At 37.5% G+C, this 12986-nt stretch overlaps 1 pseudogene; it reads right to left on the bottom strand.

The window, feature by feature from the left end:
- Positions 1 to 700: 700 nt before the first annotated feature.
- LOC138838189 (signal peptidase complex subunit 1-like) lies at positions 701 to 1184 on the bottom strand (annotated as a pseudogene).
- Between the last annotated feature and the right edge of the window lie 11802 nt (positions 1185 to 12986).

The raw sequence follows: 12986 nt of genomic DNA, 5'->3' as shown, positions 1-12986 counted from the left end.
GAATTTTATGGTTTGTATGATGAGTTTGATGTTACTGATTACCACTTGCTGCCATTCTGGTCTCTTACACATTAATTCCTCCCCTCAAATGAAGGATGGAATAAAGCCCTGGTCACCTGCACTTCTGGTTGTACTTGGGATACATTATGGGTCTGTCATTGTCATGTGTGTCATTCACATTTCTTTACATAGGCCCAAACATGACAAGCTCCTCTTCTTTTTCTACACAATGGTCACCTCAGCCCTGAACCACCTTTTCTACAGGCTGAGAAATAAAGCAATCACAGGGGCCTTGAAGAGAATCCTTGCAAAATAATATCCTGCCTTCACAACCCACTGTTTAGGATTTGCTTATTATCATTTCTTCTCCTCATCAAATAATCTTCACTAGTATGCTCAGCCAGAGAACTTACACACACGGTTTTTGACTGTCATTTATGAGGTATTCATAATTTTCACCTGGAAGAAACACTGCACACTTGTGTTTTTGTTTCCATTTCATAACAAGATTACAAAGAATAGGTCTAAAATATAAGTCTAACATAACTGAGTTATTTCTAACTGCTTTTGAAATATAAAGAAAACTAAATCTATGTGCAGCTGTGTTTATGAGACTAGGGGTTTTAAGCTCATGATTTGGTTATGATAGCAATTTAATCATCTCAGAGAAAGCAAAAGTAGGTGTTGAGTCATGAAAACCTCATTCATATTTAGCATGCCTTTTAAATTTTCTATACCCTGTTTTCTTGTCTTCTGTTCCTGAGTCATGAACAAGTAACCATTTGAGGGGATGTGTTCCGTAGCTGGCCATGGAGGAAGTGTCTGCAAACACGAAAAAGCAAGTCTGACCATAACTATATAGACTGCCCACCTGAACTGTTCAGCCACTCACCCATAGATAAATCCAACTATTGCAGAAAAAAGAATAATTCCTTGAAACATCTGTTCAGCTAGCTTCTGCCCCTTGTAAGCCATCTCTGTGGCAAGTGCGCTGAGATATTCCTGCATTAAGTTAGCTAAGGTGGCTGGCAGGGAGGCGAGGGCGAATGACAGACAGGAACTCCAGAGGTCCGAACAGGACACCTAGAGAGAACTGGCAGGCCAGACAAGCCCCTACCTGCGACTGCCCCGGAAGCCGATGTCTCCGAAGGGCGGGGATAACCCCAGGCCTCACCCTGTGCCATGACCCTTTTGCACTTGCATGTAGCCTGGCGTCAGGCCTGCTGCTTGGGAAGTGGAGGTGGATGAACTGAGGCATCACGCACCCGTGAGTGGTTCGCCATCAGGGAAACTGGGGGCCAGGAGCCCAAGCTCTGGTCCCATAAAGTGTTCTAAGCTGCGCCTTCACGGCTTAACGGCTACCTGCTCGCACTGCGTCTCCATGGTGACCTACATACACTTGAAATTATATTCCATGTGTTGCTGTAGCTAATATACACAAAAAAATTACAATTACGTCACTTGCTTATAACCTTAGTTTTAGAATCCTCACACTGACAAGGTATTAAAAAGAAATGTAATCATTACCTTACTTATATAACTGTAACCCCCCTGTTCACGATCTTTACAATAAAGATGAAACTTTTTTAAAATAAAAGTATTAGAAGAAGGAAAGCTTTGAATACTTATGTAAATCTCAGTCTGGTGGGGGAGCATCTAGACACCAACATTATACAGTAGATATGTAGGGGATAAAGTTCCATTGCAATATCAAAAAAACAGGGGAAAGTATCAGGTGTTTGTTCCAAATACTAATAGCCTCTAGCCTTAGAAAAGTACTTTCCTCAAAATTGGGATCATATATAATTAAAACAGAAGTAAAACTCACAAAAGTGATGTTGGGGGCAGCGGGGGGGGGGGGGGGGGGGGGGGTGGGGTGGGGAATGGAAGGGGAAACAAAGGAGGAAGCTACAATGCTTCATAAGAAATGTACTTCATTATCTTGCCCAACTAATTGTAACCCCTCTGTACAGTATTTTCAAAACTAAAAAGGTTTTAAAAATTAAAAAAAGTTATGTTGGGCTTTTCTGTGTTAAATTGATATTGTCTGGGAAAAGTAATTGTGAGCTTATTGCACTTGAAGTCTACTCTGAGGAGAACTTCCCGTTGAGGGCACAATAACACAGTAGAACAGACTAATGAAAAACAGCCTGGTAATTTCACTAGGAAGTACCAGAGATTTTTATTTTTTTCATTAAAAAATCATTTAATATACAAAGTGAAAAAACTAGAATATAAAAGCATTTCACATTTTTATTTATTTATTTTTAATTGTATTTTATTTTATTTGAGAACATACTGTACAGAGGGGCTACAATTACATGGGCAGGATAATGCATACATTTCTTACCAAGCATTGCAGCCTCCTCCTTTGTTTACCCTTCACTTCCCTTCCCCGCCTCCCCCCTCCCCCCACCCAATTTTACCCCCCTCCCCCCACCCAATTATACCCCCCTCCCCCCCCCCCACACCGACATTGTAAAGCTGGTTTTGACATGACATTTTGTACTTCTCATTGTTGCAACAGGTCCACCTGAATCCTTAAATGACTTGTTTGTCCCCATCTCCTCCACATGTTATACTGACATCAAATATAGTGAAAGCGGGGGTTACACTGTGGGGGAGGGACATACAAAGCAACAAAGAAATAATCTTATAAATGCGTTAGAAACACATGCATGAAAGAAACGAAAACATTAAAATACATATTTAAGGGTTCATTTTCCTAACATCACATTATCTGACTTTTCCGCTTGACTCATACCTATACTAGATATTGCAAATAAGGGAAACCATGGGACCTATGCTTCTTTGGGCCTGGCTTACTTCACTTAATATAATTTTTTCCAAACCTTTCCATTTCCTAACAAATGGGGAAATGTCATTCTTTCTGATGGAGGCATAGAATTCCATTGTGTATATATACCACATTTTCTTGATCCATTCATCTACTGAGGGGCATCTGGGTTGGTTCCATATCTTAGCTATGGTAAATAATGCTGCAATAAACATTGTTGTGCTGGTAGCTTTAGTGTGGTCTTGTTTGTAAACATTTGGGTAAATGCCCAAAAGTGGGATTGCTGGATCATAGGGGAGATCTATGTGAAGTCTTTTGAGGAACCTCCATACTGTAAAAGCATTTCACATTTTTAAAACAAACCCTTCTAACTTAGTTAAGAGAAAATAGAGATCCACAATCTTTATATGAAACTCTTGGGGCCAGATGTTTCAGAATTATAAAATTTTCACATTTTAGAAAAGTAATTAATTTAGTGCATTACCATAATACATTAGCCTCCAAAAGATTTTGTGGCAGCACCTCCAGCTCACTAATCACACATGTTAATATTTCTACAAGAAAACAAATGAATACTCACACTAAATGGGATAAGTACAGTGAATATCAGTTCAGATTTGATTTGGAAGCAAATGAATTCTGACATTCAGCTTATAACCTTGTGTCCAGAACTGCTTGGATTTTGAAATTACAATTACAGATAAGGGAATGAAGACCTTCACAAACTTGTATGACAAGACACAAAAGATTAAACAGACCCATTATTACAAATGAAAAAAACACACACATTACCTTTCATGCCAGAGATTTTTTAACTGACTATGATTAAACTAAAAAATGGAATTGAAATCTAAAATAGAATTGGAATGTACTTACATTAAACAGAAAATCAGATATGACAATAGAGAAGTTTATTGGCTCTGTGTTTTGAAGTTTTTTCAATATGGTCTTCAGATACAACAGTGAGTTTTGGAAATAATTGGAAGAAGTTCAGTGATGCTGTGGGAGTATATTTATAGAGATAGGCAGAGGAAAGGAAGAATAGCATACATAATCTCCTCCTCTGTCTACGCTAAATAAGGTTGATTTTACATCAAAAATACACATGTGGAGATTCAAAACTAAGCAATGAAATTTGTGAGAGTAGAATCTCTACACACTGAAGTTTACATAGTAATCATCACTGACAACAATGCTTGGTGAGGGAAAGAGGTAACGGCTTACACTAAGCAAAAGGAAAGTAAGATACATATCACCTGATGAGAAGAAATAGTTGTATTGTCAAAGCTCATAGAATTCACAAACATTATATACCATGATAATGACAATTTGCCTTGTGAAGATTAAAATTTGTTTGGGACTTTAACTATGTATCACTATCTCACAATACTGGGAAATTTGTGAAATTTATGTAATCACTCAATCTCAAAGGAATTATGACAAACAACTCATATATTCCTTACTTACATCGTTTCAAATTGGTTAATCTGTAAAAATAAACTATAACCACCAAAGCTTCCTTTTGTGCTAGACCTTGAAACGATTTTATTACAATGTTAATATTTAATATGTATAAAATAAAGATGTAGTACATATGAGACAATATGTTGATAAAGCAACTATTTAACTCCTGGATTGGGACTAGAGGAGAGAACTGGGAGAAAGCTAATGAAGGGTTTACATTAAGAAAAAAGAAATGAGTCAAGGAAACCATAACCAATCAACTAAGTGATATGAGAATAAACACTAAACACGAAATTAAGGAAGTAAAGAAGTTCATACACAATCTAAAACAAAGCTCCAACAAAGAATTTGAAGCCATCAAAGCTGACCAACTAGAAGGAAAAGAAATAAAAAACAAAGTAGAAAGTCTTGACAGCAGTTTAGACCATGCAGAAGATCGAATCTCGGGGATGGAAGACAGCCTAGATATTATAGAGAAAGAACATACAACCATCCAAGATAAATCCAAGAAATATGATAAATCTATTCAACACTTGGAAGACACCATCAGAAGGCCTAATCTGAGGATAATGGGTATAGAGGAGCACTTAGAAACAGAAGTTGATGGTCTAGGAAATTTGTTTAACAGGATCCTAGCAGAGAACTTCCCAAACATGCAAAAAGATAGGCCTATTCAGATACAAGAAGCTTTTAGAACCCCAAATAGACCAGACCAGAACGGGACATCCCACCATCACATTATAATCCACACAGGATCAATTCAGACCAAGGAAAAGATCCTTAAAGCTGTCAAGGAGAAAAGATTAATCACCTATATAGGGAAACCAATTAGAATCACCTCAGATTTCTCAGCAGAGACAATCAAAGAAAGAAGAGCCTGGAATGATGTATGCCATGCCCTAAAAACAAACTACAATCAACCAAGAATACTGTACCCAGCTAAACTCTCCTTCATAACTGAAGGCCAAATAAAAACCATCCATAGCAAAGAAAAGTTGAAACAATATATCTCCACCCAACCAGCCCTACAAAAGATTCTTAAAGATGTCCTATACATAGAAAACCAACAAGACAACAATAAAGGCCAAGAAACTACACCCAAACTGAGAATCCAAGAACCATAGGAAGAACCCAGTTGCACAGGCTCCAAGAAGGTGGATAAAATGGCAGGAAATCCCAAATACCTCTAAGTCCTATCTCTCAACATTAACGGACTTAAATCTCCAATAAAGCGACATAGACTTTCTAGTTGCATTAAAAAGCAAGATCCTTCTATCTGCTGCTTTCAGAAGTCACATCTTGCTCATAAAAACAAATACATTTTCAATGTGAAAGGCTGGAACAAAATCTACCAAACAAATGGCTCCCAAAATAGGCAGGAGTTGCAATCCTAATATCAGATAAAATAGACTTCAAATTAAAATTAGTAAGAAGAAATAAAGAAGGTCACTACATACTAATTAAGACATCTCTCCTTCAGGAGGATATTACAATTCTAAATATCTATTCGCCAAACAATGGAGCATGCAAATTTATGCAAGAAACATTATTTTCCTTCAAATCCCACATAGATCCAAAGACATTAATTGCTGAGGACATTAACACAACACTTTCCCCCACTTGATAGATCAACTCGGCAAAAACTCAACACATAAAACCTCAGATCTAAACAACTGCATAGGTCAACTAGATTTAACAGACATCTACCTAATATTTCTCCCAACAGCATCAGAATACACGTTTTTCTAAGCAGCACATGGAATATTTTCCAAACTAGACCACAATTTAGGCCACAAAGCAAACTTGTCCAAATTCAAAAACACTGAATTTATACCTTGCATTCTCTCAGACCACAAAGGAATAAAATTTGAACTCAACATTAAAAGCCACCAAAGAAAGTCCTGTAACACATGTACGCTGAACAACACACTGCTGAATCACGAGCGGGTCATGGAAGAGATTAGAAAGGAAATTCAAATGTTCATGGTATTCAACAAAAATGAACATACAAATTACCTTCTCCTCTGGAACACAGCAAAGGCAGTACTCAGGGGTAAGATTATAGCTCTTGAGTTCCTACATCAACATATTGGAGAGTTCTGAAACCAACAATTTAATGAGACATCTGAGCTTCCTTGAAAAAGACCAGCAAGATAAACCCCAATCCAGTAGATGGAAAGAAATAATTAAAATTAAATCAGAATTAAATAAATTCGAATCCAAAAATACCATCGAAAGAATCAACAAAACAAAGAGTTGGTTCTTCAAAAAAGATAACAAAATTGAAACACCCTTAGCAAAACTTATCAGAAAAAGAAGAGAACACACGCAAATAAATAAATTCAGAGATGAGAATGGACACATCACCACAGAAACAACCAAGATTCAGAACATTATAAGGGAATACTTCTCAAACCCTTATACTAATAAGTTTGAGAACTTGGCAGAAATGGACCTTTTCCTAGAAAATACTGACATGCCGAAACTTAACCAAGATGAGTTAAACCAATTTAACAGGCCCATATCAACCATTGAAATAGAAAAGGCAATAAGAGACCTCCCATCTAAGAAAAGCCCAGGACCAGATGGTTTTACAGCGTACTTCTACAAGGCCTTCAAAACAGAGCTCTAACGAATACTCCTCCAACTCTTCAATGAAATTGAAAGAGAAAGTTCACTACTGAACTCATTCTATGAAGCCATTTCTTTGATGAACATTAATGCAAAACTTCTCAACAAAATTTTGGCCAATCGACTTCAACAATTCATCCAAAAAATCATACACCACGATCAAACAGGATTCATTTCAGGGATGCAAAGCTGGTTCAACAAGAGGAGCAAGGATAAAAACCACATGGTTATCTCAATAGATGCAGAAAAAGCATTCGACAAGATCCAACACCCCTTTATAATGAAGGTTCTGGAAAAATTAGGAATCCATGGAACATTCCTCAATACAATAAAGGCTGTATATGACAAACCTACAGCCAGCATTATGGTGAAAACCTAAAGCCATTTCCTCAACTTAGGAACAAGACAAGGATGTCTACTCTCTCCACTTCTCTTCAATCTAGTATTAGAATGTCTAGCTACATAAGACAAGATGCAAACATAAAGGGGATCCAAATAGGGAAAGAAGAAGTAAAACTCTCCCTCTTTGCAGATGACATGATCTTGTATTTAAAGAATCCCATAGACTCCACTCCCAAATTACTCAAGCTGATTCAAAACTTTGGCAAAGTAACAGGGTATAAAATTAACCCCCAAAAATCAATGGCTTTTCTGGATGCCAACAATAAGAAAAGTGTGGCTAAAATTAGGAAAGCAACTCTACTTGTAATAGCCTCACAAAATATAAAATACCTAGGAATTAACTTAACCAAAGAAGTGAAGGACATTTATGATGAAAACTTTAAAAACTTGAAAAAAGATATCAAAACAGAACTTAAAAAATGGCAAAACCTCCCATGTTCCTGGATTGGAAAGATCGACATTGTGAAAATGGCAATACTTCCCAGGGCTATCTACAAATTCAATGTGATACCTATTAAAATTCCAACCTCATTCTTCAAGGAAATAGAAGAGGCAATCCAAAAATTCATATGGAACAATAAAAGACCCCAAATAGCAAAAACACTCGTCAACAGAAAGAACACTACTGGATGAAAATCAATAACAAATTTCAAACTCTACTACAAAGCCATAATAACCAAAACAGTTTGGTACTGGCACAAGAACAGACCTCAGGACCAAGGGAATAGAATTGAAAACCCAGAAATGAACCTACAGACCTATAGCCATCTAATCTTCGATAAGGGAGCTAAAACAATAGAATGGAAGAAAGACAGCCTCTTCAGTAAATGGTGCTGGCAAAATTGGTTAACTACTTCTAGAAAATTAAGCTAGATCTTTATATATCACCCTGCACCAGAATCAACTCCAAATGGATCAAAGACCTCGGAGTCAAAGCAGAAATTCTGAAAACATTACAGGATGGAATAGGAGAAACCCTACGTCTTCTTGGTACAGGCCGAAATTTTCTTAATAGAGACACAGAAACACAACAAATCAAAGAAAGGTTGGACAAATTGGACTGCATGAAGTTGCAGAGCTTCTGCATGGCAAAGGACATAGGCTAGCAAGATCAATAGAAAGCCCACAGATAGGGAGAAAATCTTCACTAGCCATAAAGTGGACAAGGGTCTCATATCTAAAATATACCTGGAACTCAAAAAATAAAATCCCCCAACAACAAATCCTCAAAGAAACAACTGCCCAATAAATAAGTGGGCTAAAGTCTTAAAGAGAAACTTCTCTGAAGAAAGAAGGATAGCCAATAGACACATGAAGAAATGCTCAACCTCCCTAGCCAAAAAAGAAATGCAATCAAAACATTAAGATACCATCTCACACCAGTTAGAACAGCTAAAATCAAGAACTCTAACAACAACAGATGCTGGAGGGGATGTGGACAGAAAGGAACCTTACTTCATTGTTGGTGGGAATGTAAACTTGTTCAACCACTTTGGAAAGTAGTATGGAGGTTCCTCAAAAGACTCCACATAGAGCTCCCCTATGACCCAGCAATCCCACTTTGGGGCATTTACCCAAACGTTTACAAACAAAACCATACTAAAGCTACCAGCACAACTATATTTATTGCAGCATTATTTACTATAGCTAAGATATGGAACCAACCCAGATGCCCCTCAGTAGATGAATGGATCAAGAAAATGTGGTATATATACACAATGGAATTCTATGCTTCCATCAGAAGGAATGACATTACCCCATTTGTTAGGAAATGGAAAAACTTGGAAAAAATTATATTAAGTGAAGTAAGCCAAGGCCAAAGAAACATTGGTACCATGGTTTCCCTTATTTGCAATATCTAGTATATGTCTGAGTCAAGCAGAAAAGGTCAAATAAGGGCATATTAGGGAAATGAACCCTAAGATATGTATTCAAATTTTTTTCATTCATTTGATTGTTTCTAATGCATTTATAAGATTATTTCTTTGTTGCTTTGCATGTCCCTCCCCCACAGTATAACCCCTGCTTTCACTGTATTTGATGTCGGTATAATTTGTGGAGGGGAAGGGGAAAAACAAGCCGTTTAAATAGGGATACAGGTGGACCCATTGCAACAATGAGAAGTACAAGTTGTTATGTCGAAAACGAACTTTACAACTCTGGTGGCGGGGGGGGGGGGGGGGGGGGGGAGGGGGATTGAGTGGGGGAGCTGGGGGAGGATGGGAAGGGATGGGAAAGGAAAACAAAGGAGGAGGCTACAATGCTTGATAAGAAATGTGCTCATTATCTTGCTCGTGTAATTGTAACCCCTCTGTACAGTATTTTCACAATAAAAAATAAATAAAAATTTAAAAAAAGAATGCCTAGCTACAGCAATAAGACAAGATACAAATATAAATGGGATCCAAATAAGGAAAGTGGAAGTAAAACTCTCCCTCTTTGCAGATGAAATGATCTTATATTTAAAGAACCCCACGGACTCAATCCCAAATTACTCAAGCTTATTCAAAACTTTGGCAAAGTAGCAGGGTATAAAATTAAACCTCAAAAATCAGTGGCTTTTCTGTATGCCAACAATGAGAAAAGTGTGGCTGAAATTAGGAAAGCAACTCCATTTGTAATAGCCCCACAAAACATAAAATTCCTAGGAATTAACTTAACCAAAGAAGTGAAGGAACTCTACCATGAAAACTTTAAGAACCTGAAAAAGGAAATCAAAACAGAACTTAGGAAGTGGCAAAAATTCCCATGCTCCTGGATTGGAAAGATTGACATCATGAAAATGGCAATACTACCCAAGGCTATCTACAAATTCAGTGGGATACCTATCAATATTCCAACCTCATTCTTCAAGGAAATAGAAGATGCAATCCAAAAATTCATATGGAACAATATAAGACCCCAAATAGCAAAAACAATCCTCAACAGAAAGAACAGTGCTGGAGGAATATCAATACCAAATTTCAAACTCTACTATAAAGCCATAGTAATCAAAACAGCTTGGTACTGGCACAAGAACAGACCTCAGGACCAATGGAATAGAATTGAAAACCCAGAAATAAATCTACAGACCTATAGCCATATAAACTTCGTTAAGGGAGCTAAAAAAAATAGAGTGGAAGAAAGACAGCCTCTTCAGTAAATGATGCTGGCAAAATTGGTTAATCACTTGTAGAAAACTAAAGCTAGATCCTTATATATCTCCCTGCACCAGAATCAACTCCAAATGGATCAAAGACCTCGGAGTCAAAACAGACACTCTGAAAACATTACAGGATGGAATAGGAGAAACCCTAGGTCTTCTTGGTGCAGGCCGAAATTTTCTTAATACAGAAAAACAACAAATCAAAGAAAGGTTGGACAAATGGGATTGCATGAAATTGCAGAGCTTCTGCATCGCAAACGACATAGCTAGAAAGATCAATAGAAAGCCCACAGATTGGGAGATCTTCACTAGCCATACAACAGACAAGGGTCTCATATCCAAAATATACCTGAACTCAAAAAATTAAATCCCCCAACAACAAATCTTCAAAATAACAACTGCGCTAAAGACTTAAAGAGAAACTTCTCTGAAGAGGAAAGAAGGATGGCCTATAGACACATGAAGAAATGCTCAACCTCCCTAGCCATAGAAGAAATGCTCAACCTCCCTAGCCATAAAAGAAATGCAAATCAAAACAACATTGAGATACCATCTCACCACAGTTAGAATGGCTATAATCAAGAACTCTAATAACAACAGATGCTTGAGGGGATGTGGACAGAAGGGAACCTAACTGCATTGTTGGTGGGAGTGTAAACTTGTTCAACCACTTTATAAAGCAGTATGGAGGTTCCTCAAAAGACTCCACATAGAGTTCCCCTATGACCCAGCAATCTCAGTTTTGGGCATTTACCCAAATGTTTACAAACACCACCACACTAAAGCTACCAGCACAACTATGTTTATTGCAGCATTATTTACCATAGCTAAGATATGGAACCAACCCAGAAGCCCCTCAGTAGATGAATGGATCAAGAAAATGTGATAGATAGATAGATAGATAGATAGATAGATAGATAGATAGATAGATAGATAGATAGATAGATAGATATACACACAATGGAATTCTATGCCTCTATCAGAAAGAATGACATTACCCCATTTGTTAGGAAATGTAAAGCCTTGAAAAAATTATATTAAGTTAAGTAAGCCAGGCCTAAAGAACCATAGGTTCCATGGTTTCCCTTATTTGCAATAACTAGTATATGTCTGAATCACGCAGAAAAGGTCAGATAAGTTGATGTTAGGGAAATGAACTCTAAGATATGTATTCAAATGTTTTTTTTCTTTCATGCGATTATTTCTAACACATTTATAAGATTATTTCTTTGTTGCTTTGTATGTCCCTCCCCCATGGTATAAGCCCTGCTTTCACTGTATTTGATGTTGTTACAATTTGTGGAGGGGAAAGGAAAAAAAGCAAATCACTTAAATAGGGATATAGGTGGACCTATTGCAACAATGAGATGTACAAATCATTATGTCAAAAACAAACTTTACAACTTTGGTGGGGGGAAGGGGGAGGTGTATTGGGTAGGGGGGCGGGGGGGGAAGAATGGGAAGGGATGGGAAGGGGAAACAAAGGAGGAGGCTACAATGCCTGATGAGAAAGGTACTCATTATCTTGCCCATGTAATTGTAACCCCTCTGTACAATATTTTCACAATCAAAAAAGGAAAAAGAAATGTATTTTTCAGCTGGTTTATATAACTGCAACCCTTCTGTATCACTTTTAAAATAACAACAAAAAGCAAATACTGTAAAAACTAGGATGTCAGCATTCTTCTTGCTTAATATTATACTGTTTTATAGTATTCATAGAGAGGGAGAGGACCAGAGTGGCATAGTTTGTGGTCCATATTTTTATACCTTGGTTTGTTCATCTGTTAACAGTTGTGATATACATAAACTAGATCTCATGATGTTGTTCCACAAGATGATATCTCTCAGGCATTTCAACCAAGTCTGGTAAATAGTGTTTAACACTTGTTGGCTTTTATATGTATGAATAGCAAATAATCATTAACATAAAAACAAATCCTCATTACATGCTGAAGAAAGATGGAATAGGCACTGTCCTCATGAGTAAGGATGGAAGGGCTCCATTACATGGTGAGACACCTGGCAGCACACACCTTCCATGCTCAGGAGGACAGATGAGGTACTTTACATTCTGAGGAAAGCTGCAGTGTGGTGCCCTGAGTAACCACAGGCAAGGGTTATGATTGATGAAGATGAAGAACTCAATGTGTCCAGCGACTGGAGAAGAAGTACTCCATACTGCCACACACTTCATCCATAGGAAACTAGAAGACATGGATTGCATCACTAACAAGCTGGAGTCAAACCTTCCAAGATAAGGACATGGGTAGGAAACATTCCTTGCTTTGAGAAGGTCAGAAACCATTTGCTTCCATGATGGTGGATCCTTCCCAAGAGATCTACCTTGATTAGCAGTGATGAAAGAGATGGATTACATGCAGAAAATATCTGCAGGCAATGCATTTCATGCAACAGGGAAATGGAAGAAAATCCATCTGCCCTCAATAGAAAGATTAAACGTGTTTCTTGCTGAGGCAAGATAAATGACAAGGAGAGTCAGTCTGAATACAAGCATTGCAGACTGAGATGATTAATTCTTGCCTG

This window comes from Dipodomys merriami, unplaced genomic scaffold (assembly GCF_024711535.1).
Source record: "Dipodomys merriami isolate MVZ:Mamm:240054 unplaced genomic scaffold, mDipMer1.0.p SCAF_10, whole genome shotgun sequence".
NCBI classification, from domain to species: domain Eukaryota; kingdom Metazoa; phylum Chordata; class Mammalia; order Rodentia; family Heteromyidae; genus Dipodomys; species Dipodomys merriami.
This window is presented reverse-complemented; position numbering and strand designations above follow the sequence as displayed.